Genomic DNA, 26,823 nt, shown 5'->3' with positions numbered 1-26,823 from the left:
GCTGACTCTGTAGTATTTCTATGGAGTCTAGTCAATTACTTATGAACCATAAGGGTACTGTAAAATTCTTAACAGATGTTCCTCTGATAAAGCCTAACTGCTCTTTGCCACACTACCAGGACGGAGCTAAGAATTTATTAGTGTAATCTATGGACTATCTTTGGGGTATTCGGGTATTATCACATGGTAAGGCCACCTAGCCATACCACATAATATCCCACTTTCCTACAACAAGCATGTTCCATAACTGAGCAATAGAGTGGTCCATTCAGAAATGGGAGTAACAAGGCATGAGTGAGGGAATTAAGGGATCAAGTAGTGAATCAAATTATCATGAGCTCCATTAGGATTGGTGTTGAAAAATGCAAGAGATATCAAGGGGGTATAGATTAATGGGGATGTGGTAAAAGTCTTCTTCTAGGAAAAGTATTTATAAAACCCATTTGAAGAAAGGTTTTAGTACATTCCCACTTTTTATTTACTGGTTGCTAAAAAAACATTTTACATTTTGATGCAGTACAATACCTGATTAAAGGTTAATTTCAGAATTATTTTTTACTTTTTGCTATGGGCTCTTGTACATGTATTGTTCCCCTCGAACACGAGCAAGTCAGACTATAAAAGTGTGGGGCATATTATCAAGGGGGTTTATCTCCGCTTTTTTGGCTTTAAAAGCCAAGAAAGCGGAGATAAAATTATCTCCCTATTACCTAGCTGTCACTAACACCAGTTAGCGACAGCTAGTGGGAGATAGCGACCATCTTGGGCACCACTTTGCATGTCAGTGATATTTATCACTAATGACATGCAAAGTGGGCGTGCCAAGATGTTAGCGACTGTTTCCAGTCGCTAACATCACTATCTCCTATTACCAACTTTTGGAGATATTCGCGCTGAGCGTGAATATCTCCAAAAGCTAACACCTGCCCTTAGCAGTTCTTAGCCATGTTATCCAATGGGAGGTGGATAACATGGCTAAGAGCATTAGCTCGCTAATGCATGAATATCGCTGACTTTTCAGCGATATTCATGCATTGCGGACGATTTTTATCGCATTTGCGATAAACCTTGGTAATACTAAGGTTTATCTGCGATAAAAATCGCCGCAGCTCAGCGGTAAATTTTTGTCTCTAACCAAGCAATAGCGATAATTATCGCTATTGCTTGGTAATATGCCCCTGTGTTTCTGAGTTTGCTAACTTTTCTGCTTAGAACAGTTTTGTAAATAAAATTAACAGTGATTATAATAACAAATAGGTCATTCTAACCACTGCATTTGCTACTTTGATGCATTGAGATAATTGGTATTTTTAGATACTGAATGTGTTATAAAATTCATTTTGGTCAGTGCACTTCTTTGTCTGGCTAATTTAAATAATTGACATGAGTGCATAGTTTTTATGTAGGAAGTGTTATTTCTCGCTCCTGTACGATGCTAGGAGGAAGTGTGATTTATCGTGCCACTAGATATGACAAATTAGCATGTATAAATTAGCTAAAAATAAAGAAAATACATGTTGAATGAGTATTGACTGTTTAATGTTTGCAAAACATGTTGTTATGCTGGTATCCTTTTCAGAACAGGTAAAAGTTATTTCTAGTAACCTGTTAAAACACCTGATATGTGGTCAGTAGTAGCTCAGAGTGCAATCATAAAATTATAAAAAACTATTTCAGGACAGTATCTCTACAGGTCCTTGTGGGACTAGTGTGTGGTAACCTACTAGTTCTCCACGCCCTATCATTCCCCAAACCAATGGGTCTATTGAGAAATTCAACAAGACTGGTAAAGGCATGATTATGTGCCTGTTAGAGCCCTTGAGGCAGAGTGGGCACCCTTTTGCCATGCCTGTTATTTGCTTACAGGGACATATCGCGAAAGGAGGCTGGATTCAGCCCTTTTGAACTTCTGTATGGGCTCCCCGTAGAGGGCCTCTCAGTCTCGCGAAGGAGAGTTAGGAGCAAGCTCCCAATTGAAGGCCCCTCCGGATGTGTTCAGCTACATTCTGGCCCTCTGCACACAGATGAAGCACTTCTTGAAGAAGGCAAAGGAGAACCTGGAAGCCAGCCACGAGGTAGTGAAGCTCTAGTATGAACAGAAGGTCACTCTGGTCGAGTTGTATCCTATCCAAAAACTGTGGGTGAGAAAGCCTGGGAGCCCCATGCCCTAAAAGTCCATCCATCTAGGCCCTTTGAGGTAAAGGAGCGTAAGGGGAGGTCACATACCTGGTGGACCTCAAAACCCAAATGAACCGCTTACGGGTCCTGCATGTCAATCTTCTCAAACCCCACTTTGTGAGGTCTGAGGTTACCAGGCTCCTGGGCACGGATGCTGGAGTGGAGGAGTAGAGTGAATCTCTTCCCAAACTTCTTTTTTCCGAGGAGCAGGATGGGTCAGTTAAAGGTTTCATCCTCTCCCCTACTTTGACCCTAGAGCAAGAGAGGGACTCTCACCAAGTATTAGGGCAGTTTGCCTCTCTTTTTTCCTCAGCCCCAAGGCTCACTATATAGTATACCCATGATATTGATACTGGAGACTGTATGACTGTGAAGAATAGGATCTACAGCAGGTGTCCCCAACCAGTCGATCGCAAGCTACTTGTAGCTCGCAGAACCCTTCAGAGAAGCTCACAGCCTTGAGGGCATTTTTTAATAAATTCAGAGTTACACATTCCATTTAATAGTAAGAGAAGACTGTGTTCCTTTTACCTTATTATCATCAGACTGCAGATAACAGGGCCTGATAATGAGCAGGGCTCAGTCAGATTTATGACGCAGGCTGGGGCTCAGATGTGAAGAACTGATGCACTGAGGTATTTTAATCTTAAAATAAATGTACTTGTCAATTAAATATTGGAGTGTGAGAACAAAATCATATTTCCATATACTTGTAAATGGGAGAAAAATAAAATAAGTTACATTAATGATTAAAGTAACTCTTCATTAAAATTTTATACCATTTCAAAATGTCACATTTACAAACAGTAGGCCTCTTGCTCCTAGTGCACAGTAGACACTGGACGAGATGTACAAAAGCTTTTTGCATATCTTAGCAGGCCCAATCGCAATTTCAACCCGTTAAGAAATGCAAAGCAGCCTTTTCATATGTACAAAGTCTAAAAAGCAGTCGCAATTGGCGAATTCTACCCAGTAGAAATTGAAAAGTGCAACAGCGATTTAGGAAATGCAAATAGGAATTACCTATTTGTGATTCCTAAAGCATATGTACAGAATATTTCCTAAATATGAATTGGGCATTTAGGAAAACACATTTCAATCAACTCAGAGTCAATGGTAACCATGCACAAAAATGGATTTAAATATGCATTTTTCTAATGTGACATTTGCACTTACATGTGCACTATGTATTTCGGTGTGCCCTCAGGGGGCCCTTAAGCCTAGAGGCACCCCTAGGTTTGGATTCCCTAAATTGCAATTACCTATTAGGAAATTGTTATTTAGGAAATGTAAACCATTTCCTATTTCGTGCATAGGTGTGAATGCAACCGCATTACCTACTTGAGATTTCCTAATAGTGATTCTTACTCTGTATGTACATACCATTTTGCATTTCCTAAATCGCAATTCTGTATTTAGGAAATGCAAAATCTGAATTGTTTTTTTTTTGTCCTCATTGCTACCATGGTTTCAAATGGCAAACCAAAATTCGCATACAACAAGCTGTCTCCATTTGTGAGAAACTGGCAGGGATAAGGAGCGACAGAGTGGGGGCCAAGCATCCCTCAGTTATTGCAAGCTCAGTCAAGAAGGCATAAAACCAACCGGTTACCTAAGCAATGGCAACCCTGGTAGAAGTGACAGCCACATCGGGCCGGGCTAAGACCGGGCAACGGCTGTATACATAGTGCAGGAGCAAAAAGGACACCATAGTAGAGTAATCATCGGACCCGGGGGGAAAAAAAAACCCGGTCACTTTATTACACCCATGATAACAGATACCAAAAAGCCCTTTTGCTCTGGTTACCAGACCTGGCCAGGTCCATGCGAGCTGTCTGCAAGACGGAAGCCTGCCATTCCCTAAAAAAGGGGGGTGAAGGTTCCTTCCACTTCCTGCAGATTTCCCTTCTTGCCAACAGCACCGCATAGAACACCAAACTTTTAGCTGCACTTTGATGTCCATCCAGAATCCCAAAAATCTCAATCTGAATTTTGTACATCAGTCTTAATGTCTTTCTCCACTTTCCTTTGGTTGTGTGATAGAGGCACGCATGGCTAAACCATGTGTGCCTCTATCACACAGCCCGAACCACAAATGCATCTTAACCACGCATTCCTTCACCCTGCATGCCATCACCAGGTAATTTCTTTGTAAAAGCATGAATGGTAAGGCGATAGGCGTGGCTAAGGTCACCAATACTTTGACCCCCCCACCCTAAGCTCTAAATTACTCTACCCCCTCCACAACCCCGCGCTGTCCCTAAAACTACCCCAACCCCTTCCATTGCCCTGAGACCTAAAACCCTAACCCCTAATTTAAAAAAACGATCTCAACCCCCGAGCCCTTAAAACTACCCGGTCTTCCCTAACCCCTAAAACCTACCCCGACTGCTCATTCCCTTTCCCCTGACCTGAGACACAAAACCCTGCCCCTGAACATACACTACCCCATCCCCCCACTGTCCTTAAAACTAACCCAACCCCTTCCACTACCTTGCAACCTAAAACCCTAACCCCTAATTAAAACAAGCATTTGCAATGCAATAGTTCTCACATTTGTGAGAGTTAGAGCAATTGGAATTGTAAATGAAAATATCTTTTAATTATGTATTTTGGTTTCCAGTGCACGGGCCTTTGGGACCCTATAATTGTTTATTGATGCAGTATATCATCCTGGGTGCTGCTTTGCCAGGAATTGAATAGCTATGCAATTAATTTACAGTGGGTCATGCAGTCTGATTCAGGAATACATGCTTGCCCTGACTACATCTTTAGATGACTTTGCAACATCAAATAGTGCCCATTCTCAATAGCTGGCATTTTATTACAAATACAGGATTTGTTATTGTTTTTTTAATGCACATGTATACTCCACAGACAAGAAATTCATAGGGAAAAACTCAAGTTTGTGGAAAGACAAAAAAAAGTGAACATTGTGCTATAGACAATTTTGAACAAATACCAGATGACACTCAACAGCCTAAAATAATGGGACTAGAGAGCACCTGAATGGCAACATGCTATTTTGCTTAGGCCTCCTAAAATCCATGCAGCAGATGAAGAGATCTAAGCATGAGATAGACACAAAGATATAATCAGTTTTTCAGTGAAATAATGTGATGCTCAGTAACACTGTTGAGAAGGCAAACACAAATCGTGAGCTGAACATTCAAAAACATATCTCTGGCCCACTTTCTGTTTCCAAGCAGAAGCTGCTTCTGTGCAGGTGTGGTCACACTCAAAAAATTGTATCCACACATTCCCTGAGTCATGTGATCACCACTGTGTTCAACCAAGTTTAGCAGAGCAATTGCAAGTGATTTGGTGTCTAAGGAGAAATGGGTGGCCCAGGGGCAGCGGCCTCGGAGAGATGAGCACAGGGTTTGGGTAGCAAACAGAACAGAAACAAACATTTCAGGAACTCGATTTGGGCCGCAAACAAGAAAAAGGTTTGCAAAGGGAGCTTCAGTTAAAACAGAAGAAAATCAACCATTCCCAGAACAATGTCTGGGTTGAAAGTAACTGGAATTTGCCTCTTCTGGCAGTGTATGAATCTTGTGCTGGCTGGCAGGAAGGGGACCCGGAGCAGAGACTCAGGATCTGAGCCGCTTGTTGTATCGCTCATCGCAATACGGGTTTGCAAGTCAGGCTCATAGATTATTAGGCGCTGGGGTGTATTTTGACCCACCCGTGCAACGTGCATACCGTATGGTTTGGCCCATGGTATGTGGGCGTGGCAAGGAATAAAATATGCATGCCTGAACGGCAGGTGTCAGACCCCAGCCGGGCTAGCATGCAGATCTATCACCCCATTTTTGTCCGCAGTAATTCTTATGGCCTACCGCCAGCGGCTGATATGCTAATGATGCGTGATTATCAGCGCAGCTCATAATTATGCCGTCCGCATCCCTGAGCGCGCATACAGCACACCATTGCCGACAAGGGTGTAAGGAGTGGACCCACATGGCACACTGTGGGGCCGCGCATATCATTCCAAGTGCACGGTGCTCGTGCTGCACTACGGCCACCATTGGGGACAGCCTGTGAGAAGAATACCTGCTGCAGCAGGCTCGTGTGTTAAAAAGAGAACAGGAAGGAGCATTGCACTGCGTGCACATGACGAGTAACCACCGAGCCTTGACTGCTGCTCCAGCACGAGGTGTGAAGGTGATATGACTATGGTTACAGGCAGGTCGCTCCTCTCCCCGCACAGCACCACCTGTGTGTCCTCTGTACCCGCTGCCTCCGTTGCTCCGCTGTAGATAGATCGAGCGAGCTCTCTGCGCTCGTTCTGCCCCTTCTCTCTTCAGCCTCACTGTATTTTTTAACCCTTCCCATGCTCGTGACTGAACCGCTTCATCACGAGCCTCGGGTGGGCTGTGCTGGTGACGGAACGGTTCCGCCACGGCCCTCTCGCCGCGCCTGCGCAGCGCGAATTCCGCGCCTGCGCTAACGTTCTCTAGCACGGGCGGGGTCGTGACGGAACCGTTCCATCACAAGCACAGCTCACCCACGTACCATGACGGAGCGGTTCTGTCACGAGCACGGGACCGCCGCGCGGCCCCCCACCCCCTTAGCACTGCGGCGGAATAGCCGCCGCAGTGAAGGGGTTAAGCCTCAGCTCCTGTAGTGTGTTTCATCGTTCTGGCCCTATTTTGGGTTTTTGTACTGTAATTTCGGTTTTTTCTACCCTCTTTTGCTTTCTGTACCCTGCTCCACCTTTTCCCGCTGCTACGTCCTCTGCGGCCCGCCCCCCTGCTCGCCCATTGGCTGCCCTGTTCCCACCTCCCAGCTGCACCTCCCTCCCATCTCCCCTTATATGGCGCCCGCTGTGGGGTGAAGGGAGCGACCCTTGACCCTGGTTACAGGCAGGTAGCTGCCCTCACCGAAAGCGGTACAAAAGGGGGGGTTGTGATGGACGGAGCATTTGAATCAATCAAACACTCACACCCAGTCAATAGATCTAAACTGTTCCCATGAGGCAATGGGTCAGAGTGATTTGCATATAGCCATGTCTGAACTGGGGTGGCAGAGTGGGCTAAAGAACAGTGATGGATTAAACCCAGATCTTTTGACTGGGTGTGAGTGTTTGATTGATTGGGATACTCCGTCCATCACTACCCACTTTTGTACCGCTTTTGGCTGCCATAAGTGTGGCAGGGTATGCTCAGACGTGAGTCCCTTGCTCACTTTGCCACTGGATTCAAGCAAGCCGGGCTGAAGACGGCTGGAATGCCAGAAACCGGTCCTCGGAAGCTTGTTTCCGGTCCAGGGAAGACATGGCTTGGCAGTTCGGGCTGGACTGTTCCCATGAGGCACAGGGTCAGACTAATTTGCATATAGCCATGTCTGAACTGGGGTGGCAGAGTGGGCTAAAGAACGGTGATGGATTAAACCAAGATCTTTTGACTGGGTGTGAGTGTTTGATTGATTCGGATGCTCCGTCCATCACCACCCCCTTTTGTACCCCCTCACCGAAAAGCACCACCTCTGATCCGCTTCCTCCACTGCTTCACTGTAGGTAGATCGAGCGAACTCTTTGCGCTCATTCTGCCCCAGCTCTCTTCAGCCTCACTGTATTTTTTTAGGCTCAGCACCTGTAGTGTGTTTCATCGTTCTTCCCCTATTTTGGGTATTTGTACTGTTATTTCTGGTTTTCTCCCCTATTTTGCATTCTGTACCCCGCTCCACCTTTTCCTGCTGCTGTGTCCCCTGTGGCCCAGCCCCCTGCTCGCCCATTGGCCACTCCGCTCTTGCCTCCCAGCTGCTCCTCCCTCCCACCTCCTCTTGTATGGCGGCTGACCCGCTGGTGCGCCTAAGGCAAGGCCATCTGCGCCTGTCCTCGCCTGGACCATGCCCAGCGCCAGACCCCCTGGCCGGCGCGAACGCCATGACATACGACGCCAGCACCCTCCACACACTCATCATCAGACAATCACACACTTGCTTCCTGGCTGCCCCAAAACACATGCAAGGACCCTGCAAATGCCGGAACTACAGCTTCACCAGCATCCGAGCCACAAATTCACCCACAGGTAAAGATCCTAACCACCTCAGATGCATCCTTCTCAACACCCGCTCCGCCGGCAAACATGCAGTTGAACTCTGGGACCTACTCAACTCAACCTCCCCAGATGTCGTCTTCCTGACGGAGACCTGGCTGAACGCCTCCTCAGCACCCAACATCGCCATAGCCCTCCTGGACGGCTACAAGATCACCCGCTAGGACCACGGCAATGGAGTAGGAGGAGGAATCATCATCGTCCACAGGAACACTCTCAGAGTCTCGACCAACACCGACGACACCCTCAGTGCCACTGATCACCTGCACTTCCAGATCTACACTGATCCCAACACCACCCTCAGAGGGATCCTCGTCTACAGATCCCCCGGAACCCGACCACAGTTCAGTGACTCCATTGCCCTCGCCTCCACAGACTACATCCTTCTCGGGGACCTGAACTTCCACCTCGAGAACAACATCAACCGCAAATCCACCACCCCGATCCACAATCTCGCCAACCTCAGACTCAGACAATCCGTCACAACACCCACCCACTCTGCTGGTCACACGCTTGACCCCATCTTCTCTGCAAGCTCCCAAATCTCCTTCAACCACACCACCAAACTCTACGGGAACGACCATCACTGCATTCACTTCACCTTCCAGAAACCTACCGTGCACCACAGCACCAAACAGATCCCCCGCCGCTGATGGAGCACAGTCACCGAAGACCAGCTAACCACCAGCCTCACCCAGAGCACACCCACCGACCCCATCGACCCCGAAACCGCCGCCCGCAACCTCAGACAATGGATCGCGACTGCGCCAACACCATTGCCCCGTTCAAGAAACCCCCCAACAGACACACCAACAAGAAAGCCAGCTGGTTCACTGAAGACCTCCAGGCCTCCAAGCAAACCTGCAGAAAGCTAGAGAAGAAATGGCACTGTGAACAGACACCAGACAGCTACACAGCCCACAAGAATGCCACCCGCAGTCACCACCATCTCATCAGATCCGCCAAAAGGGCCTCCTTTAAAGACCACTTAGACAACAAGGCCTCAACAGCAAAAAGCTCTTCAACATCGTGAAGGAACTCTCCAACCCCTGCTCCAACACCAATGACATCCCACCTTCGCAAGACCCTCGCCACCTTCTTCCATCTCAAGATCACTGACATCCATGACAGCTTCAATGACACGACCGCCCCAACAACGACCAAGACCTCCGCCACCACGACCACCCTCCGCACCAACCGCCTGCTCTCCTGGAACAACATCAACAACACCATCAAGATCATGAACACCCTCCACTCCGGATCTCCGTCAGACCCATGCCCACACCACATCTTCAACAAAGCCAGCACAGCCATCACACCCCATCTCCGGAAAGTCGTCAATACCTCCTTTGAGACAGCATCCTTCCCGGAGAGCTGGAAGCACGCCAAGATCAAAGCCTTACTCACGAAACCCAAGGCTGACCCCAAGGACCTCAAGAACTTCCGGCCCAACTCACTGCTCCCGTTTCCGGCGAAGGTCATCGAGTAGACCGTCAACAGACAACTGACCCGCTACCTCGAGGAGAACAGCATCCTGGACCCATCCCAGTCCGGGTTCTGCAGCAACCACAGCACCAAAACTGCCCTCATCGCCACCACCGATGACATCAGAGCCCTGCTGGACAACGGAGAAACCACGGCCCTCATCCTTCTGGACTTATCAGCCATACCTTCGACACCGTCTGCCACCGCACCCTATGCACACGCCTCCACAATGCTGGGATCCAAGACTAGGCTCTGGAAGCCACCAAGATATTCTGCGGCGTACCCCAGGGCTCATCCCTCAGCCCAACATTGTTCAACATCTACATGGCACCGCTAGCCCACGTCGCTCAAGTGCATGACCTCAACATCATCTCCTACGCCGATGACACCCAGCTGATCCTCTCCTTCACCAAGGACCCCCTCACCGCCAAAACCAACTTCCACGAAGGAATGAAAGCACTCGCTGAGTGGATGAAGAACAGCTGACTGAAGATAAACTCGGACAAGACCGAAGTGCTTATCCTTGGCTCCAACCCCTCAGCCTGGGACGACTCCTGGTGGCCGACCTCACTGGGAACAGCTCCAACACCCACCGACCATGCAAGCAACCTAGGGTTCATCCTCGACTCTACTCTCTCCATGACAAAGCAGGTCAATGCTGTCTCATCCTCCTGCTTCAACACCCTCCGCATGCTCCGCAAGATCTACAGGTGGATCCCCACCAAAACAAGAAGAACGGTCACCCAGGCCCTCGTCAGCAGCAGGTTGGACTACAGAAACGCCGTCTACACAGGAGCATCTGCAAAACTCCTGAAATGACTCTAGCACATTCAAAACACCTCTGCTTGCCTGATCCTCGACATCCCTCGCTGCAGCCACATCACACCCCGCCTGAGAGACCTGCACTGGCTCCCTGTCAACAAGAGGATCACTTTCAAGCTCCTCACCCTCGCACACAAGGCACTACACAACTCCAGAAAAGCATTCTTCTACAGACGACTCAGCTTCCACACCCCCAACTGCCAGCTCCGCTCCGATGACCTTGCCCTCGCCACAGTCCCCAGCATCCGAAGAGCAACCTCTGGTGGCAGATCGTTCTCCCACCTCGCCGCAAAAACCTGGAACACCCTCCCCATCCTCCTACGGCAGACCCAGGACCTGTTAACCTTCAGAAGACTCCTCAAGACCTGGCCATTCGAGCAGTAGCAGCATCTCCCCCCCCCCCCCCCCCCAGCGCCTTGAGACCCTCACGGATAAGTAGTGCACTTTACAAATGTCCTGATTGATTGATTGATTGATATGGCAAAGTGTATCTCTCCTCGAAAGAGCATGAGATCTTCTGTGGGACACAGTCAACTGTAAGTGACTTTTGAGAATGGACACGTTGCAAGTAGCCAGGCACATACGTCTCACTGCTTCAGGCGAATCAAGATTATGAACGATTTGTGTTCAGATAAGTGAGGCAGCAGCCAAAAGAGTCACTGACTGGATGTGTTCCATGCACGTCTAAAAGAGTTAGCAACACCTTTGGTTTTCAAGATGAGACGGAGGAGATTAGGAGCCAGATTATTCAAGGATGACCCTCAGCACAGCTAAGGGAAAGAATCCTGGAAGAGTCGGGGAAGTTGTTGGTGGACATGCTAACCCTGGGGAGGATGAAAGAAGTCTAGAAAGCACGGACGGTGCATATGGAGGCCGCTCTTCAAGCTCCCATCAAGACCGAGCCAGTCAATGTAGTTGTCCCAACTGCCACAGCACTGTCAACTTGGACAAGAAGCCCAAGGATACAATTGTGTGGGTACTGTGGGGGATCTTCCCATCCACCACAGGAGTGCCCAGCAAGGGGTAAGAAGTGTACAGCATGTGGAAAAAGGAATCACTTTATGAAAGTGTGTCAGTCCAGTAAAGGACAGTCCATGAGGTCCAATATCAACATGATCCCAGAAGCTCAGGAGCAAGGTAGCGATATGGACAATGACGACTGTGAAGAACACACAGTTCACTCGGTCTTCACAGTAGGGTCAGCATCCCAGACACAGAGTCGACTACTACAGTGCCAAGTGTTAGTGGGAGGGCACTTCTTAATTGCAATAATAGACACCAGCGCCACTATAAACATCATGTCCCATGAAGCTTACAAAAAGATGATCTCCCTAGTACAACTGGTCCCTGCCAAGATAAAAGTATTTGCATGTGGTCAGACCAAGCCACTAGACATCAGAGGCAAATTCAAGACCACCATCGCCAATGAGCAACAGGAGATGGAAGCCTTGGTGTATGTGACAGGAGAAGGACATGGAATGGTGCTTGGATGCAAGTCAGCAGAAGCACTGGGAAAAGTTACATTCGCTTTTGGGATACATCAGAAGGAGTAATGTCAAATACTAGCGGAATTTCTGAAAGTATTCACTGGCATTGGATGTCTACGAGACAAGCAAATACATCTACACATTGATCCTTTGGTACAACCAGTAGCTCTTCGACGCAGGCGAGTCACCTTTCATTTGAGACCATTGGTAGAAAAGAAACTGAACAAACTGGAAGAGGCAGGAATTAATGAAAAGGTGAAAGGTCCGATCCCCTGGGTTTCACCTATTGTGGTTGCCAGAAAGCCCAAACAGCTGGGGGAAGTCAGAATCTGAATGGATATGAAACTCCCCAATGCCGCAATCAAAAGGGAAAGACACCTAACTCCGACCATTGATGACCTGATTGGGGAGTTAAGAAGAGCCAGCTAGGTTCTCGAAACTTGACCTTCGGGCTGGATACCATCAACTGGTCGTAGACGAACATTCCCGGTACATCACAACATTTTCCACACATGTCTGATTATGCTGGTATAAGAGGCTGAGTTTTGGGATATCTAACACGGCGGAGATGTTCCAAAACTCCATCAAGGAGCTTCTCGCTGATCTACCAGGCGTAGTGAATGTCAGTGATGACATTTTAGTCCATGCACGGAACAAACCGGAGCACGACACATGGCTGAGACAGGTACTCCAAAGGATACAGGACTCTAGGCTCATGTTACAATGGGACAAATGTGAGTTTCTCCTGCAGAAATTGCAGTTCTTCAGGTACATCTTCTCAGTGGAAGGGGTTGCTCCAGATCCCGAAAAAAGTGAGAGCTATCAAACAGGCCGCAGCTCCCACCAATGTGTAACTGAAATGGTCAGTTTCCTGGGGATGGTAAATTACTGTGGTAGATTTATCAAAGACCTCTCCTCAGTGACAACACCTTTGAGAGAACTTACCAAAGCTTTAAATCCGTGTTTTTGGGGCCCTGAACAAGAAGTGGCCTCCAAAGATGCGCTCTCCAGTTCCACCAGGCTGAGGTACTTCGATCTGCAACAGCACATCCAAGTTACTGTGGATGCAGGTCCAAAGGGGCTAGAAGCCGTCCTACTACAAAGGACCTGAGAGTAAGATGAGTGGGCTCTGGTGGCATTTGCAAGCCAATCATTGACTGCCACGGAACAAAGGTATTCCCTAATAGAAAAAGAGGTGATTGCCGTGCACTGGGGGTCCCGCCATTTTGACTTGTATTAGTAAGGGAAACCATTCCTAGTCACCACCAACCACAAGCCCTTAGTTCCACTGTTTACAGGGACGGCATTCAAATCTCCGCTGCGCATTGAAAAAATGGATGCTTCATTTGCAGGAGTATAACTGTAAGATTGAGTACCACCACAAAATGACTGTCCCGTCACCCCTGAGCCGCAACCCTCAGTGAGTGTGGAAGACGCGGAGGAGACTGAAGAATGTGTCTGACATGTGACTGACCGGTCTAGGCTGTTACCCATTTCTCTGTAAGAACTATCCCAAGTGACTATCCTAGATGAGTGTTTGCAGAAAACACTTGATGCAGTAAAGACCAACAAGTGGCACCTTCTCCACAGTCAAGGGGTAATCCTCACTCCTGAGGCCAGGCGGGTGGTTGAGAGCTTACACCAGGTGAGACAAGAATTGAGCGCTGATCCCAATGGCTGCCTACTACGAGGTCATTGTCTAGTCATTACGACAACCCTTGTGGACAGAGTGATCCAGTTAGCCCATGCCAGGCATCAGGGCATGGTGAAAACAAAAGTTCAACTCAGAACCAAAGTTTGGTTTCCCCTCATGGACGAGAAGGTAGAGGAGGTAGTGAGATTGTGTCCATGGTGTCAAGCTTCTGGAAAAATAAATCGTCCTGCACCAATTGTGATGGAACGGCGACCTAAGGGACCGTGGATTAGCACCAGCATGGATTTCGGAAGCCTCCAGACTGAATCACTCTCTGGTAGTAATATATGACTATTCTAAATACCCTGAGGTGGAGGTGCTGGCCTCCCTGAGTGCAGGGGAAGTGATACCAAAACTGGAGAAGGTGATGGCTACCCATGGACTCATCAAGGAATTAAGGACTGACAACGGCCCTCCCTTCCAGGGTCAGGAGTTTGCATTGTATTTGGCATCCCTAAGGATTGTTCACAAGCAGATAATCCCTAAATGGCCCCAAGCAACTGGCGAAGCTGAACGCTTCATGGGAAGTCTAAACAAAGTTATAAGGCTATCCGTGGCTAATGGTGAATCTTTGGCACAGGCCATCTACTCTTTTCTCAGGAATTACCGACAAACTCCTCATTCCACCACTGGTTGTTCAGTGAGTGACTCTATCCCACACCACCCCCAATGGGCTCCTGAGAAAGTGGAAGTGCATGCTGTGAACATTAGGAGGAAGCGGTCAAACGACCAAGTTAGCTGGCAGCGCCGAGCACAAACGTCACATCTCCAAGTGGGAGAAATGGTCCTAGTTCAAGACAGATGCCCCGCAGCAAATTCAGGCTACCTTTTGAAAAAGATCCCTGGTGCATCACTCGTATTAGTGGCACCCTAGTTAAGGCGAAGAAGGGCCTAGAACTTGTTTCGAGGAACGTGTCAGCCTTTAAGAAATGTCACTATCATCCTGACGCTTCACTGACCAGCCCGAATGGAAACAGCCATGGAGGAGTTGATGACGAATGGTCCGAAGAGGAACTCAAAGTGGATGGAGCTGAGGAATTGGATCCGCCTCCAGGAAACCAGGAAGTCAATCAATGCCCCTCAATGTTACCTGTTAACACTCCGAAGATTGTGGCAGCCGAGAGAGTCGAACCCAGTATCGCCTGGGAAGAAACCCGAGCCGTCCAGCCGACTACGTGAATATCATTGCTAGCAGGGCACGCGTAGGGGGACCACGCGGGTGGACGGCATCCCCCCACTTATTTTACAGGGTGGATGCAGTCCCCCCTGCTCAACAGCTGGACCATCTAAGGTGCGAATGCACTAGCTATCAAAGTTCAGCTTTGAAGAGTGCAAAGCAGAACAGTGTCCATGACTGGGAGGCCGGGACGGAGCGGGGATGAATTGCTATTGGTAGGCCAGGCTCGCAGCGCTCTTTGAGTTCAAAGGGTTTCTGCATCCCCCCTCCCCCCTCACCCCCTCGCCCAGGCTGAGACAGCTTCTCGGGCACACACACACAGCCGCAGCAGAGTGCTTCATAGGTCTTTAAAAGACCATTTACATGTGAATGAGGCTTTGTTGTTTTTCATTCCTTCTTCAAGCCCCTGCATGTCAACTCTCCATATTGCTGGAAAAGTCAGCCCCCACGAGGTCCATGACTTTGGGGGGCTGACTTTCTCTTATCAACCGCTTGTGCAGGACCAATGAGAAAGGAATGTTTTTAGCATATCGATTAAACTCAGTGAGCGCCTAGTCACAATTAGTTGTGAGGAGTGGGTGGAATTCTCCAGGCCACAGAGCCTTTCATTTGGGGATGAAACCACGGCTTGGCGATTATAATTTGGTGTCCTAGCTGGAGCTACGGCAAGTTATAAACAAGTGTGTTTGGCTTAATAAGTCAGTCAAACATAATAAATATATTTAAAAATGAAGAGCCCTTATCTGAGACTGTAGTGAGCAGTAAAGCAAAAAGAAAGCAAGAGGATGACGTTCCTTTAAACCCAATTGTGGACATTACTATTGGTTGCTACGGTCATGTGTTTTGATGACCGTTTACATACAAATTAAAGTTGATTTTTCTACTGGCGACTGTGAAAGTTCAGGAAAGAAAGCATAATTCAAGCGTTCGGTACTGACATAGAGTAGCAATCCAAAGAGACCCATGTGTCAAGGAGTAGCTTTCACACTACGGATGTCAATTAGGGTTAGCAGCTGCCACTCTTGTACTCGTAGACAGGAACAGAAAGTAAACAGTGTTGTAAGAGCCTTGTTTACGTTCTGTAGTTTCCTAATTTTCCTAACTTCCCTCCTAATTAATTATTTATTTTGTCCCCTTTTTGCCCCTCTTACCCTTATTTTTTATCTTTTTGTGTCTACCAGATTTTTGAGAAGTTGACCTGGGGGATAGATGCCCTTTGCCCACATAGCCCTTCATCATAAGGCCTAGGTGCCTTTTCTGACTAAAAACCATCTAGACTCACAAAATGGTGGACAGTAACTGCCATAACTGCCACCCCTGAGACTTGACCCATAGGCTATAATAGGAGCATTCCAGAACCTTCTGGTCCCTTCTGGACCTCCTAGGGTCAGCCTATATAAGGCGGAAGGCTGGGCAGCCATTTTAGAAGGTGCCAGGTAGTGAGGCATCTTTGAGGAGCTGTCTGGAGCGCAGACTGCAGTGAATAGGGAAGGGAGATCTTGTCAGGGTTGATGGTCGACTAAGGTCTACTGCTCGTGCAGAGAATCTGCCTCCCTTGCTGTTGATCTGGCCCAGCTGAGATAAGCTTTCTTGAGGCAGAATTCATTGTTATGAGCCTAAGTGAGGACGGTAACGGTGAGCGCGACCTAGGAGCACTGTCTGGTTGAGCGTCAGAAGAAGGAGCTGAGGTGTCACCCTTCACCGTCACCCCACCACGTCTGGATTGTAAGAGAGACTGTAACACGGCAACCCTTTCTCACTTACCCACGTTCCCGGGTTCTGATGAATGCCGGGAGGTTGTCCTGTCATTGACCGGGGAGCATTCGATTCCGTTGCCCCCCCATTCTCGAAGAACTGGGGCACCGGTTGTAAACTGAGGAGATTTGGCCAGCCGCTGAAGTGTCCGGAGGAGGTGAGAGCGCTGCCGAGGGAAGTGTTCCGCCGGCGGCGCATGACAGGAAGCTGGTGAGGTCTCTTCCCTGAAGTGGGCGGCGGCGCCCTGCAGTGTTCTTGCTGCCGCGCACCTTCCGTGAGGCGGGGCTGATTGAAAGTGTCTCCTCGACGGCGCAGAACCGGTGAGAACAGAGGCTCGGCTTCATCCGGCGGGAGTCACCCCAGAACTGAAGACCGCCGACGGGCAAGAAGAATTTCCCCTCTCAGCTGAGTTCTCCAAATCATTAGCGGAGGGGGGATCACCGCTGTAGGAGCTGGACAAAGGCCTATATCTGCCACCGGGGGGGAATCTGTGGTGAAATCAAGGACCACCCGGCGGCAAGGAGAGGTCATTGAAGGTTACCTCACACAACAAGTAAGCTGGGGGAGTGGGGCTCTGGAGGGACACCACCGCAGTAAGGTGGCTGTCTGGTCAGCTGAGGAATCCGGGTGAAGAGGGAAGGATTGTCAGGGGTTCGCGGGAAAACCAAGACACTCTTCCTTAGCGGCAGGAGTCCGGCCAGGAGTGAGATGGTCCTGGAAGTCTCAAATAAGTAACCAGGGTACCGTGTGTTATCAGTGAATGGTCAGAGTCCTGGCAGAGACTAACTATTCTTTTGCTCCTCTAGCATTCCCTGGAACCCACTCTGACAGCAAAACTGCCCGAACCCCATCTGTCAAGGAGGGTGTGTGTGTGTGAATTGTAAAGTTAAGCCCAGGCACTATCTGGGTTCATTAGACAGGAGAAGGTTGAAGAATCTTTGTAGAGAACTACAGGGTGTCATTCTAGAAACGTTAGCACTGAGTGAGATTGTTAGGATCAGTTCTAGAAAGTGAGAACATATCAACAAATACAATGCAATGCAATGTCAAGTGTTTGGATTATTGATGTAAATGAAGTAATGGAGAAACCTGAGATTTAAAGAAAAAGAATTGACAAAAGAAGTGTGGAAAAATAATAGAGAAAACAAAGAATTTTTATAAAGCAGCACTTATTTTCATAAAAAAGACTTGGTGTAGTGTCCTTTTTGAGTGGATGGAGGTGTTGTTACTGATGGGTGTGACGCAAACAGCACATGTACTTTGGAGTTAAGCCTTACTTCTTATTGCCAAGCTACCCTATGTGACTTGGAGACTCTAGGTCCAACACCCTTGATGTAAGAATTCGTGGAAACTACCTTATTAGAGCTCCTTGTGAAGGGATATCAAAAGTAAAATTATTTGCAGACGACATATTCATGTACCCTTCCCCAGAAAAACAGAACGCGGAACAAGCCCTTTCAGAGTTTAGCAAATTTGAACAAATAGGAGGCTATAAGATAAACCAAAAGAAAACAGAGGTGTTAATATTTAACTCGAATGGAGATGGTTTACCTACGTTTTTAAAAACTCAGGCCCATAAAGATGAGCCAAACAGATACTTGGGCATCAATGTCTCACGCCATATAGAGCAATTATTCAATTTGAACTATACAGCTGGGCGAATTAAAATTAAAACTTTATTAGACAATTGGTCCTTTTTGCCTTTGACACTGATTGGGCGTGTTGCTCTCTTAAAAATTTCAATTCTTCCTTTATTTATATTTTTGTTTGTTAATGTACCCTCAAAAAGTAATGCTAAATATTTTAAAGAAATCAACACTATGTTTAGGGAATTTGTCTGGAACAAAAAGGCGGCTAGGGTCAAATTGCCTATACTACAACTAGAGACTAATCAGGGGGGGCTTAGCCCTACCAAACATCCGTACATATTAAGAAGCTGCGCTATTGGATTTTACGGCACACTTGGTGGAACCGAATGATCAGATGGACACATTTTTTTTAAGAGAATGATTGTTGAGTCCGGTACACAAATCCCTACATTTTTACAAACATCAAAACTAACGAAAAAGTTGCGCTATAAGACTATGGGTGACTATTCGAATCAACTTCAATTGCTGTTTAAAAAAGCTAATATCTCTGAATTTGCCTTTCTAAAACTGGATGAATGTAGGGGGTTTGGCCTGCTTATTCATTCAAGTCATGTTAAGGTATGGGAAGATATTGGTCTTGAGTATTTGGACCAGCTTCTCATTGGTAATAACATGATTCCCTCGGAAGGTGTAATTGGCAGGGTAGGGAGCCGAAGGAAGCCAAGGTTTCTAGAATATATACAGATTACCAATCTTATTAAAAAATATATATTCCCGGTAAGTGGGGCTCCAACTCCCCTAGCTAATGCACTATTCAAAGTAAATTTGAAGGGAGTTGGAAATTGGTACTCCTTACTTATGAAGCACAAGGCATCTCCTTTGGTGGCTGAATTTCTAGGAAAAATAACCTGGGACATGAATTGTGTCTTCTCTCATCAGGAATGGCAGACTATAGCCCAATTAGGAAGCAAGGCCCTAAGAGTTGCTAATTTTAAAAGGATGACTTTCCTGTCGCTATGGCTGGCTTATTACACTCCGGAAAAGTTAAATAAATGTCATCTGGAGGTAGACAATAAATGCTTTCGATGTTTCTCCCAAGGTGAGGGAGATTGTCTCCATACGTTCTTTACATGCCCAAAGCTTGAGACCTTTTGGGAAGACATTTTTTTAGCAATGAGCAAGTCAATTATAAAAAAGATCAACCCCGAGTCAGAGGTGGCTCTTTTTGGACTCTCCAAAATTAGGTCAGAATTTACCAGAACTGAAGAGATGTATATATCTATTTGCTCTACAGTGGCACGCTCATTAATCCTTCAAAATTGGAGGTCAGAAGAGGCTCCATTTTATCTTAAATGGGTAAATAAAATGGTAAGAATAAGGAGATTTGAGGAAGCATATGCTAAACGGGTCGGTGCAATAAAAAAGTTTGCAGTAGTTTGGAAGTTCTTTGACAACTTGGCTGTATTACAAGATCTTTAGCACTTTAGCACGTAAGCACTTTAGAAAATTAAGCACTTTAACACACTGCACCTTTTTAATTCAAGTCCAGGTCTTGTACTGTAGTAATAATTTCAAGATTTGTCAAATTGAAAAAGCCACAGATGAATTCACTGATTTACTTGTACTCCTGAGATCATCCGGTACTAGTCACTGTAGATAGTTTTAAACGTGAAAGGGGTAATTAATTGCTGGTTTGATGTTCATGAACTTAGGGTAGTGCGGACTCTCTGTTTTATTTCTTCTTATGATGTGTATATTCTGGTCTGGTGGGTTCCACCTTTTAACTGTACATATGACATAGATGATATGTATATATGATATACGATAAATGTGCGCTATATGTAGAAATATGAGTATTATTCCTTCCTGATGATCAATGTTATGTTATTCTATTTTTTTCTGATTCTCTGCTCTGCTCAAATAAAAAAATATATATATATAAACACACATCTATCGGTTTCATGCGTGATTACAAACAACATATACCTATTTTTGGGGGTTTAATTTCTTACTCTCTGTAGGTCAGCCCCCATTAGAAGACGAAAATGTGTTGGGCCATTTCATGGCAAGAGCACCCACAGCGGGTCTATAAGCTCCAGCACTGTTGCGCAAGAGGTGAGAACCTTCGGAGGTGGCCGCACCATATCCGTGTAACAAAACTTGGCAAGTCCTCCCAACAAAAGAAACAGTTGCAGTGCTCCTTTACCCCCATGATGCAGTGCATTCTGACATGGCCTACCCTGACTTGGATAGGGAGTTGAGCGCTATAGAGCAAAGCCAAGGTGAAATAAAATGTAACAATACTCATCACGTTTAAACTCATATTTATTTTTAAATGAATGTAAGAATTAGATAATTTTTTAGGGTGGGCAGTCTCTTAACTTAACCCTTTCGATGCTCATGATGGAACGGTTCCGTCATGAGCATCAGTCGCACTGTGCTCATGACGGAACCGTTCCGTCATGACCACACCCATTTACATTGGGGCCCAGCACCGGGGGTAAATCTGCACCGCGCGGATGAAGTTAAAGAATAATATTGTTTACTTGTCTGGATGGACTCTAAACCCACTCAATAAACCTGAACTCAACACCCTCGTAAATATACCACACAGCAAGTTGTTTATGCAATAGCAAAACTATAATACAGTAAAAATAATAAACAATAAAAACATGTTTAGAGGAAAATACTAAATTTTAAGGAACAAAATGACACCAAAATGACAAATGTAATTGAGATATAATTTTATTGGGTTTTATAGAAAAATACCAGCAAACTGCAGAAAGCACCTAGGTGCAATTTGAGGCTGAAGGCAATACACCAAGGGAAATATTTATGAGGTTTGTGGTGCAGGGCAGAATAGCAAGTTACAATGACACAATGACGTTCTGCCCTGCTTCACCAGGAAAGGGCAGGAATGCACCATATTTATCGAATATGGCACACTCCTGTCCTTTTCCCTTGCTCTGGTGCCGTTTTGGCAGCCAAACACCAACACAGGCTCCCTTACAATTTGGTTCAAGGATGCCTGTGTTGTAGGTAGGATTGTTTTTGTGCAGGAAGGGGCACCTTTCTGCACTAAAACACAGTCTGCCTCTAATCATACCTAGGTCCCGGTCATCTGCTTACATTGACTATCAATGATGCTTTTTGCAGCTATTTTTTCTGAAATCTTGAAAAATTCATAACTCCTGGATATTGGATTTAATCATTTTGGTGTCATTTTGTTAAGTTTATGGCTCTTTTTATAAACTTGAGTGGGATTTTTATTCTTTGGATTTTATTACTGCTTGCTACTGCATAAATATGTTATATATTGCCTAGGTGAAGCCTATTTGCTATGTGCCATAGCTACAGTGGGGATGTGCTCAGGTTAATTTAGCGACTTGGAGGTACACCCTGACAAGTTCTCTTATTCCTTGAGGTGGACGACCCCCACTCCAAAAATGTATTTCCGTTTTCTTAACCAGGCTTTCAATAAAACATATTTTAACATTGATTTTTTTAAAAAAATAAGACATTGTATTGGATTAACTCGTATAGCTTTTTCCTGACTTATAAGGACATGCAGGCACATCCATCAATGTTGGCTTTTGCGTTTCTTTAATTGCGATTTTTAAGGAATTGCAATTAAGGAATCGCAAAAGCCTATGCATGTAGAAATCGCTTAAAAAATAGCGATTTCTAAACATTCCTTAATTGCGACTCGCAAATTGTGAATCACAATTAAGGAATACCTCCCCATACATTCATATGGGCCTAGAGGCATGTGTGTGTGCAACATGAAACTTTGAATAATGCACAAAAGTGCATTTTTCAAAGTTTTTGCAAATTACCATGAAGTTCAACTTCATGGTAATTTGCTACTCCTAGTAGCGAAATTGCTAATTTTTTTACTTTGATGAATTGCATTTAAGTAATCTCAATTTCGGATTCCTTAAATGCGATCGCAATTTCGGGAATCTCAATTTAGAGATTCCTTAAAATTGCGATTTTTGCATTTGGGATGATGCATCCCAAATGCAAAAATACTGGTCGCAAAGGGGCAGATTCTGAGAAACTGCCCTTCTGCGACCGTTTATTAGCTGGATGCATGTGGCTGTTAGTCTATATACTAAAGCTATAAAATAGCATTTTTAAATTTTTGTAGGATTCAGCTACAGCCCTGCAATCGTTTTTGGGAACTAGTTGCTGGAGGAACATGCTATTTAAAATATTACAAATATAATTTCTAATTATAAATTACCCAACCTTTTTGGCACCTAAGTTGTGCTTATAGAAAAACTATTAATATTAATATTTAAAGCAGAGTTTTCTGGCTCTCAGCAAAGGTTTTTTTGACGGCAATGCCTGAAGAAATTTAGGATTCTGCACATGAGGGTTCATATGTTAGGTCTCAAAACATGTTTACAGGCCCACTCTGTGGATGGCACAATAGTTACTGCACTCCAACAATGGCATTTACTCCCCTGACCCTATATGTTTTTAGTTTTCGATATTCTAGGGGCTTGTAGGCAAGGTACAAAAATCCAGTCTAAATTAAGCCAAGGTAATCATGATTAAAGGCTTGAGCACAGGCACTTTACTTAGTTTAGCTGGGGTAATGTGCACAGAGATTAAGTCCAGAAGAAATGTGAAAATATTTCCTGTGAAAATGACAGAAATTATAATATTTTACTACAGTCATTAATATAAAATAATTATAGTACATTTGTAAGGTTTTTCTCATCTTTGGCAGTTGCATATTTTGATTTTAGCCTCTGTTCTGTGTAACTGATGTGCGCATATATGTGTTTTCAGCCTCCTCTGTCACAAGTGAAGGAGAAGTAGGCTAACCATCATGGGAGATACAAGAGAGCCGCTGGGAGCCGGAAGGTAGCGCAGTCAACACCATGGGACCCAGTGGCACTGACGGTGATGGGGCTGGCCAGGATGACTGCCTACATATGTTTCTTAAGCTTCAGATTTGGGTCAACACATCATGATGGTTGATATACCTTTGCAAGAGATTTCAATTGGTTGCTGTGTCTAACACCACCATGACTACCAATCCCACCCTCGCTCCAGCACTTATGATAAAGGGCAGTAAATAGTCTGATGTCTCCTTGGCCTCAGGCACCTCTCGCCCTGACCCTGTCTTTCCAGAATTCGTTTCAGAAAAGGGGGTGGTGATGAACAGAGTGTCTGAATTAAGCAGACCACTCTTACCCAGTCCAAAGATCAGGGCTTGATCCATCACCGTTATTTAGCTCACTGCACCATCCCAGCTCAGAACCTGGCTATATGCAAATCAGTCTGTCCCTGGCCCAGTGCATCATGGGAACAGGGCAGACTAAACTACCAAGCCAATTCTTCACCAGAAAGGAGACAAGCTTCCGGGGACCGGTTTCTGGCATTTCAGCCGTCGTGGGCCCGGCTTGCTGGAATCCTGATGGTACAGTGAGCAAGGGACTCATGTCTGAGTATAACCCAGCCACACCTATAGTGGCCAAAAACGATTCAGAAAAGGGGGTGGTGATGAACAGAGTGTCTGAATTAAGCAGACCACTCTTACCCAGTCCAAAGATCAGGGCTTGATCCATCACCGTTATTTAGCTCACTGCACCATCCCAGCTCAGAACCTGGCTATATGCAAATCAGTCTGTCCCTGGCCCAGTGCATCATGTTCTGAGCTGGGATAGTGCAGTGAGCTAAAAAACGGGGATGGATTAAGCCCTGATCTGCTGACTGGGTAGTAGTATTCTGCTTAATTCAGATACTCTGTCCATCACCACCCCCCTTTTTGAATCGTTTTGTCCACCACAAGCGTGGAAGGGTATGCTCGGATGCGAGTCCCTTGCTCACTGCACCATCAGGATTCAAGCAAGCCGGGCCGAAGACGGCTGTAATGCCAGAAACCAGTCCCCTTCTTATCCTATCCCTCCACTTCACCCACCCATTGCACCTGGCCAAACCACACTTACAAATGAACAATTCCAATAAACCTGCCTGTGACCCCCTACCTCTATATTCTACCAGCACTCCATCCAGAGACCTAGCTGCCCAAACCACCCCAAAACCCCAACTGCATTCCTTCCTGACACTCATACCCCTAAACACCACCATTCCTCTCAGAACTAGCTTTCAAACCATACCCTAAAAACCTAAACCTATTAATTCCAAAGAAAACATTCCAGGCCTCAAAACCCCACCATACCTTTCATCTTCCTTCCCCAGAACGACCAGGTGCCGCCCTCCTAAAAAGATCATAAAAAGCTTACCTGAAGGCAAGACCTCAGTGCCCGGATGTTCAAAAGTTCTAGAGGAAGGAGAGACCCCTAAGGAGGACATTTATGATAATGGTGAGAAGGGAAGAGCAATGCCAGGAGGAATAATTGAATACAATAGGACATTAATTATTCATAACCCACCACGGACGGGGTTTGATATTGTTAATTTCTGCATATAGAAATATGTTGCATAGGTTAACTATTTACTTCAATTTGCTGGTTTTAACATTTACCATGTAATGTCTTGTGGGAGATGTAGTTCATTACACTGTCCATATGTATTAAAGGAATTGGTAGTGTTGCTTAGATATGAATTTACCTTAAATAAATGAAAAGACAAGAGGCATTTGGCAAAACAGGAACAAGTTGGTTTAATTGAATGCTGCGGCCGGAAGAGATGGACTGAAGGCATCTGCTCAAAATCTCTTGATGAACAAAGTGTATGTGTCCAGATGTCCGGCATGAGTAATGCATGATCACTACGTTTTTTTGTGCTATTTGTGTCCTGATTGGTTGAGTGCACCTATTTACGTGTGGTATCTAGCTTTGTGGATTTCTGGGGAATGCAAACCTTTGGCCAAACGTGTTTAATCGGGGCCAATTATCTCAGACTTGTTTGTAGTGCAACTATCTGTGGAATCGACCAGAGTTTTCCCTGGGTGCGTGTTTATCTTTGGCTTATGGGGAACCCCACCTGTGACCTGTTACTTGATAGTCATGATCATGGGTCACAGGACCTGCGTGACCACGCATCGCTAACTCTGGGTTGATTGAGAGGTCACCTTGAATGAATCCGACAGCAATGATGTGAGTTCATCGAAACTTCTAAAACTAATATGGCAGCCACATGTATAATTGTTATCGACCTTATCATCATTAAGCATACAGTTGTCATTCTGTACACTGGTATAGTTTGCACTGTTTTGACTGAGATTATGTTTACTCTGTTCTGAACGCACGTTGACATTGTTCTCATTTACAACAATAATATTATCATGTGAGCATGGATCACGGAATACATTGGTATCATTATTGCTGATGTCAGTGCTGCTGTGCGGGCACAAGTTACGGTATAGATTGACATTGCATTCACAGGCATTACACTGGTACAAGCAGTGGCATACGTTCACATTTCATTTACTGATATTGCCATTATCGGACCTGCACATTCCATGACATTTATTGACATCGTATTCACCCATCCCAACACTAGTGTCAGTGACATAGTGGTAGTGTGTGTCAGCACATTTATCTGCAAATGTAGTATTGTGTTATAATGTAGATGTAATGGAGAGGTGGGTGACCCCACTCCCCGAGAAGATGGTGGGGGGACCCTTTAGGGCTCAGTATGATGGCAAATGGACTTCAGTCCGTCCTCCATTACCTCTGGGAGTGGGATCACCCACCTAAAAAAGCGGCGGTCCCATAGGGGCTATTAGGATGCGACTGCCGCGGTGGCACTTTCCATACTTTGCAATGCTGCGGGTGCTGCTGGCTGCAGCACCCACCATAATGCAAATAATGCACTGTTTGAATTTCCCTGCACTGTGTGGCAGGCACCATGCAGTGTCTGCCACATGGTGCCAGGAAACCCCCAAACAAAAGTGCCCGTGATTAAGGGGGACCCGCCTGGAAAATGGCCTGTCGGTGGCTGGTTCACCATCATCGTAATCCGCCCGAAAGTGTTTGCCTTACATGTTTAAGTAAATGTGCACTTTTTAAAAATGTGCTATCTTATCCTTATTAGTTATGTAAACATAACAATAGAAAGGTATTAGGTGACTATTTAATCTAGGTATGCATAGTGAGACATTCGGCCAAACAGAGCGAGTAGTTACAGTAGTGTCACCTATGGCTTCATGATAATGAAATATCATTTTTTAGCACTGAAATTAACAAATGGAATTTTTTTTTCTTCAAGTTTCAATGATCTTCTATTTTGTGGTGGATTATGTTGTTCCACATCAAGGACCAGCAGGGAGAGGCCCAGTCCTTGCAGGTAACAGCGACATGTTGTGGAGTAGTTCTTGGGATTGTGTGGACAGGGTTTGGCTATTTATGCTCACTTTCCTATAACACAAGTGTGGAGGTTGAACCACCATGTTTTCGTCAATAAAAATTGAACGAAATAGGGAAGATGGATTGATGTCTTTCCATTGTTCTGTCTGTCATTATTGGGGTGTAATGCCATCGACAGAAGGACTACAATATGACAGAGATGGCAGAGAGTTGAGGGCCCATCAATGTGCTATGATCTAACTCATGGCAAACAGTTAAAAAGATGTTTTTGAATGAGATTCCATATT

This window comes from Lissotriton vulgaris, chromosome 3_1 (genome assembly GCF_964263255.1).
Source record: "Lissotriton vulgaris chromosome 3_1, aLisVul1.2, whole genome shotgun sequence".
Lineage (NCBI taxonomy): Eukaryota > Metazoa > Chordata > Amphibia > Caudata > Salamandridae > Lissotriton > Lissotriton vulgaris.
The sequence above is the reverse complement of the archived record's forward strand: the minus strand, read 5'-3'. Positions refer to the sequence as shown.